Genomic DNA, 7283 nt, shown 5'->3' with positions numbered 1-7283 from the left:
ATCATAAGCATAAATTAACAAGCCTGTGAAAATTTGGGCTTAATTGGTCATCGAAGTTGCGAGAAAATTATGAAAGCAAAACACCCTTTTGGGACGAAAATAAAAGACTTCTAAATAGCTAGAAGTCTTTTAATATTTTAGTGAGAAATTACCCCTTTCTAAAAAACTACGTTACTTCAGAGGGAGTCGTTTCTCACTCACAATATTTTATACTTTCAACAGCTCTCCAATGCTCGTTTCCAAGTCAGTTGTTAAAGACAGTGGACACTATTGCCAAGTGTCAAAGACTAGCCTTCACAGTTGGTGTGTCTCAACATATGCATACAATAACAAACCTGTGAAACTTTGAGCTCAATCGGTCATCGAAGTTGCGAGATAATAATGAAAAAACAAAAACCTTGTCACACATGAAGTTGTGTGCGTTTAGATGGTTGATTTCGAGACCTCAGGTTCTAAACCCGAGGTCTCGAAATCAAATTCGTGGAAAATTACTTCTTTCTCGAAAACTATGGCACTTCAGAGGGAGCCGTTTCTCACAATGTTTTATACCATCAACCTCTCCCGATTACTTGTCACCAAGAAAGGTTTTATGCCAATAATTATTTCGAGTAATTACCAATAGTGTCCACTGCCTTTAAAGGAACACGTTGCCTTGGATCGGACGAGTTGGTCGTTGAAAAACGTTTGAGACCGTTTGTTATAAAATGCAAATGGTTAGATAGATAATTTAAAAGTAGAATATAATGATCCACACAAATTAGCCTCGAAAATGCGTGGTTTTCCTTTTACTTTGCGAACTAACACGGTCGGCCATTTATGGGCATCAAAAATTTGACTCCCATAAATGGCCGACCGTGTTAGTCGACGAGGTAAAAGGAAAACCACGCAATTTCGAGGCATATTTGTGTAGATCATTGTATTCTACTTTTACAACATCTTTCTAACCATATACATTTTACAACAAACGGTTACAAACGCCTTTTATAGACCAACTCGACTGATCCAAGGCAACGTGTTCCTTTAAGTTAATATTTTTGTTTTGAGTAATTACCAAACGTTTACCTTCCCTTTAATAAATAGACAAAATTTAGGCTAACTTAAATTTTCAAACAACATTATGTAAGTTATATTACTATGTTTAATAATTTCAGAATTATTTTGTAGTACTCGACAGGTACCACAAGCAGCTAATGTCTTAGCAATTTACAGTATTTTTGATCAAGTGGAGGCGTATGTGAACCAAAAAGTTACTGATGATACTTACTTAAAAACAGCTGGTTTTTTCCTTCTCATTATTGTTTGGCTATGGATACAAGAAAGAAACATACAGTCAGTCAAACTTAACTTGAACTGCAATATTGTGATGCAAAGAATTTCGTTGTCGAAAGTGCTCCCAGGCGGTTAAAAACACTCAACTTAATTCTTCATTTAAAGCCCAAGGTCAAAATGACACTTTATATAAAGGACCAATCTCTGCTGTAATGTTATTGTATATTTCTAGTGTAAAACTACTATTTATGGTATTTAATATTACTCGTTAATTTGTATTATGTATAATGTGTTTTTTGCTCTGCAAATAAACAGTATTTTAAAAGACCAAGAAACATTTCTTCAATTTCCGGCTTATGATTAGGTCAAAGTTCAACAAGTGCATATTATTATTTTGTACCCATCTGCCTGAGGTTTATACATGTATTACGTTCGAACAATGCTTTTCAAGCAGCGATTTTACCCAGCGGGCTTGCTCCCAGAACTTCGAGCTGTGAGCTCGGAGTTAAAATCCTGGCAGGCCCGCTTTTACAAGATTTTCACCTTGCAAAAAATATAACTTGAAATTTCAAGAAATTCTTAACTGCTCTAGTTTGACCTGATGAAAATTCAAATGGCCTGTACTATTCCTTTAATCAGTTCCACCCTACAGTTAAATTACATCAAACTATAGCCCCTTCTACATGTTTTCTTTCAATTCATTTCGAATTTTTCTTTTAAATAAATTCCAATTAACCATTGCCTACAAAGGCTATGTAACAATACTTTTGTATACCCAGCTAGCCAACCCCCCCCCCCCTTCAACCAGACACACTCCTTAACTCACTCATGCCCTCATCAAACCCCTGCAGTCATTCCCGTGCGTGATGCTAGTCCACCCCACCCCCTTCCCTCAATTCGCAATCCCAGTCCCTGGCCCCAGTCATCAACCCAATTTGCTCATACCAATGTCCGACCAACCACACCCCAGTGAATGTACCACTCGTCTCCCCCTTCCCTCAAATCGACCTCTAAATCCATCTTCCTTGCTCAAGTCATCTACCTCGCTTGATAAATTTCACGTCGCCAACAAGCCACACCCAGAAAGTTACTGCATTAGTTTCCTAACGCTAGTTGTTCATAACCCTGCCATCTTGCGGGAGCCAGTGGGTCACCCATGTGGTCTTTGGCCGGCACAGGTGATTGGAACCAGCCAAAGCAACCGACAGGTACCAGATCACCGCCTTACACCACATAAACATATAGTAGGGGTCAGGGTACTCGACGGCTTGGTGCCGTGACACGATATTCAAAATGGCCACCAGCCATGCTTGGTTTACGTTAACACCGTGGATGTATAACGACCATTGTTTCATGTGTTTTAATATCTCTAGAGGTAAGCTTTATCATGTAATTTTATTAAGTTCATAATGTAGAATAGGAATAGGCCTCATGGAAGCCATGTAAACACCTAGAGGGTCCTAAAATGGGTAATTATGTGTCATTTTATTTTGCCTTCATGCATGTAAACAACAGCACTTAAAAGCGGGCACCAGAAGTAGATGTACTGTTAACGTTTGGCCCATTGTGGGTCATTGTGTTGTCAGTCAATGGCGACTAGCTGTCAATCAAATGTAACAATCAACTTTTCTGTTTAGAGTAATATGGGTTACATCACCTTAACCACTTGTAGTGTTCCGCACGTCAGTGCGTGAATAGTTTAGTATCTCCCCGTTTCTAGAATGCATGTAACGTGAGGCAGTGGACAATGCTAGTAGTTAATATCCAAAATATCCAAAATAGTTGATATCATAAAAACTTACTTAGAGAGCTATTGATATAGTATAGAACATTGTACAAATCGTATTTCTCTGCAGTTCTTGAAAAAGAGGTAAAGTTTTACTCAAATATTAAAAGACTTTGAGCCTGAAACATTTGATTATTTATGCATCTTAAAGCACACAAATTTGTGCGTATTTCTTTCATTATTCTCTTGCAACTGCGATACCTAGTTGAGCCTAGGTTTTCACATATTTTTGTCGATGTCCAGTGCTGGATTTTAAATGAAGCACCCATAAGCATTTTTAAATAGTTCGTGTAACTTCTAATGTTAAAGTACTTACTAGGGTTAATTGTCTTAGTGGTATTTTTTTGTATTATGTATACTGTTTTCCACGAATAAACTATTATTTTAACAGACATTAATAAACATGTTCTTCGTGATACATTTTCCCCTCCTGCCTCTGCCATCTACCCACATCAGAATGACAACATGTCACAATTTAAAGTTTATTTTTACGTAATCTTTGCCATTGCGACACACTGTATCCTCCCAAAATAATTTTAAATTATTTAAATAGGAACATTATTTTTAAAAACGCATGGGGAAAAAAACGGCATTTCTTAGAGCTTCTTAACGGTTGACTTTGTGCTTAGTGTGCGATTTCCATTCGTTCAGTGCTAACCGCAGGCTAAGAGGCATGCTAACCTCCCGGTGCTTACTGCACGAAACTTGATCACTTAACTATGCAAAATCCATGTTGAACACGCAAAACGGCCGCCTAACGTTCTTGCTTACCCTTGAAATACACTCACCATTTAGGAAAGTTTTCTGCTACATTAAGCACAAAAAAATTACCTACCGTTAAGCAGCGCTATGAAATTTAGCCATGGTCGTCAACAAGTCTCACTGACTGCCCCTCTCCAATGCAATGCATTATCCCCGACGGTATCACAGCGAGTACCCACCAAGAAGGGGAATCAACGCTTTTACTACACACCCGGCCACCCTACCCCGCTACCCTACCCAGCTACCCAACCCAGCCACCCAACCTACACCACCGTACCCCGCAACCCTCACCTGCAACAACCCTTAATGTATTCCCATCAGTTGTCAAATCAACTACAGCGTGTCTTAAACTCAAATACTTTTTAAGTCCAAACCCTCATACAATGTTTCTTTACTAAACGAATTGTCCATACCTACAGCGTGTGCTTTCTACTCAAAATATTTTTTTTAGTCAGAACCAAAGACCCACCCCCCTGTCTGCCCTATTAACCTACTCCCGGGTGCAGCGTATGCCTTCTATATACTCGCACAAAATATTTACAAAATTATGAAGTAAAAAGCAAGGATTTCCCTATGCCAAAGTACCCTGCTGTGTACCCTATTTCTTAACTAAACTAAGTTGTTATACCCATGGCCTGTAGCGTGTGCATTCAATTCATATTTATTTTGATTAAGGCCGAACCATTGAGTCCACCATTTGTCCGTTCCTTAGTGAACTATTGTTGCATACCTACAGCGTGTGACTTCCACTTGAATTATTTTTTAAGTCCGAACCAAAGAATCCCCCGTATGCCTATAATATTTCCTATACAGTATGTGCCCTGACTTTCCCATACTGAATTTCCCATACCATGGCATCCTGTGTAAAAAATTCCACTAGCAAATTTTATGTGAGGTATAAAGCACTGTAATTCCATGCAATAGTATCCTGTTTAAAGAATTCCACTCGCAAATTATAATTATATACAAAGCACTGACTTTCCCATACCATAGCATCCTGTGTACAGAATTCCACCCGCAAGTTATAATTATATTAAGTACAAAGCACTGACTTTCCCATACCATAGCATCCTGCGTAAAGAGTTCCACTCGCAAATTATAATTATATAAAGTATAAAGCACTGACTTTCCCATACCATAGCATTCTGTGTACAAAATTCCACTCGCAAATTATATACCAAGTACTAAGCACTGACTTTCCCATACCATAGCATCCTGTGTAAAGAATTCCATTATATACTAAGTATAAAGCACTGTATTTACATGCCATAGTATCCTGTGTAAAGTATGAACCGAAGGTTTATCAAGTCCAAAATGCGTATTTTAATGGGGGGACCCACCTAGGTGTTGTGGGTAGGTGTCGGTCTCCGAAGCGAAAGGTCCCCGGTTCGAACCCCGGTAGCGGCAGCGCCTCTCGATACGAGCCACGGTGGTGGCAGCCTGGTGAGTGACCGCCCGCGAAGTCTCGACTCACCGCGCAGTGGCACCCACCGCTCCCACTCGCTTAGAAAAGAAACTTAAAACTTAAAACTTAAAACGAACCTCTCAACTTTTTAAAAATGAATTTTTAAATTTTATAATAAAAGACTTTTCTTAAAAGGCCTCGAACATTTTCGGTAACGGGATTCGATCCCGGGACCTTTCGGTCCAGAGCCCAGAGCCCTTCCACTGGACCACTGCTCCTTCTTACTAAATGTGCGTTCGAGTTTAATTTTAAACCTTCGTATGAACAATTTTAAATCAAAACGGAATTAAAAGAACACCTATCAGGATTCGAACCCGGAACCTTTCGGTCTAGAGTCCGGAGCCCTTCCACTGGGCCACTGCTCCTTCTTACTAAATATGCGTTCGAGTTTAATTTTAAACCTTCGAATGAACAATTTTAAATCAAAAAAAGACACCTATCAGGATTCGAACCCGAGACCTATCGGTACAGAGTCCGAAGCCCTTCCACTGGGCCACTGCTCCTTCTTACTAAATATGCGTTCGAGTTTAATTTTAAACCTTCGTATAAACAATTTTAATTCAAAAAGGCAATAAAAGCACACCCATCAGGATTCGAACCCGAGACCTTTCGGTATAGAGTCCGAAGCCGTTCCACTGGGCCACTTTTACTCTTACTTGATTGGCGTTCGAGTTTAATTTTAAACCTTCGTTTGAACAATGTTAAATCAAAACATTGTAAAAGAACATGCATGACTCGAACCCAGTACCTTTAGGTATGAAGCCCAGAGCCCTTCCACTGGGCCACTGTTCCTCTTACTAAATACGCGTTCGAGTTTAATTTTAAACCTGAGGTTGAACAACTTTAAATCAAAACGTAGTTAAAGAACATGCATGATTTGAACCCGGTACCTTTGGGTATGGAGTCCGGAGCCCGTCCACTGGGCCACTTCTACTCTTACTTAATTTGCTTTTGAGTTTAATTATAAACCTTAGAATGAGCAACTTTAAATCAAAAAGTAGTAAAAGAACACACATGATTCGAACTCGGTACCTTTCGGTGTAGGGTCGGGAGCCCTTCCACTGGGCCACTTCTACTCTTACTTGATTTGCTTTTGAGTTTAATTAAAACCACTAGAATGAGCAATTTTAAATAAACAAATATAACATAGCGTATGCCCTCCACTCGCAAAGTACTAAGTTTAAAGCAAGGATTTCCCTATGTCATAGGGTTAAGCGTAAACCAATTGGCTCAAAGCGTAGGAAAAAAGAACACCCATGATTCGAACCCGGTACCTTTCGGTGTAGGGTCGGGAGCCCTTCCACTGGGCCACTTCTACTCTTACTTGATTTGCTTTTGAGTTTAATTATAACCCCTAGAATGAGCAATTTTAGATCAAAATATATAATAAAGCGTATGCTATCCACTCGCAAAGTACTAAGTATAAAGCAAGGATTTCCCTATGTCATAGGGTTAAGCGTAAACCAGTTGGCTCAAGCGTAGAAAAAAGAACATCCATGATTCGAACCCGGTACCTTTCGGTGTAGGGTCGGGAGCCCTTCCACTGGGCCACTAGTACTCTTACGTTATGCGCGTTCGAGTTTAATTATGAACCTTAGAATAGGCAATTTTAAATCAAAATGTTTTCTAGCGTATGCCTTCCTTACGCCACGTATTAACCAAGGATTTCCCTACTCCATAGGGTGAAGCGTTAACCATTTTGGTTGGGAGTCCGGAGCCCTTCGACTGACCCACTGCTCTTGTTACTAAGTTCGAGTTAAACTTAAAACGATAGGTTGAATAATTTACATTAAATTAACACGCAGTAAAAGAACATCCATGATTCGAACGCAGTAACTCTGGGCATGAAGCCCAGAGCCCTTCCACTGGGCCACTGATCCTTTTTCTTGATTTGCGTTCGAGATTAATTATAAACCTTAGAATGAATAACTTTAAATAAAAACGTAGTAAAAGAACATCCATGATTCGAACCCCGTACCTTGTGGTATGAGGCACAGAGCC

Source organism: Asterias rubens, chromosome 2, assembly GCF_902459465.1.
Source record: "Asterias rubens chromosome 2, eAstRub1.3, whole genome shotgun sequence".
Classification (NCBI taxonomy): Eukaryota; Metazoa; Echinodermata; class Asteroidea; order Forcipulatida; family Asteriidae; genus Asterias; species Asterias rubens.
The sequence above is the reverse complement of the archived record's forward strand: the minus strand, read 5'-3'. Positions refer to the sequence as shown.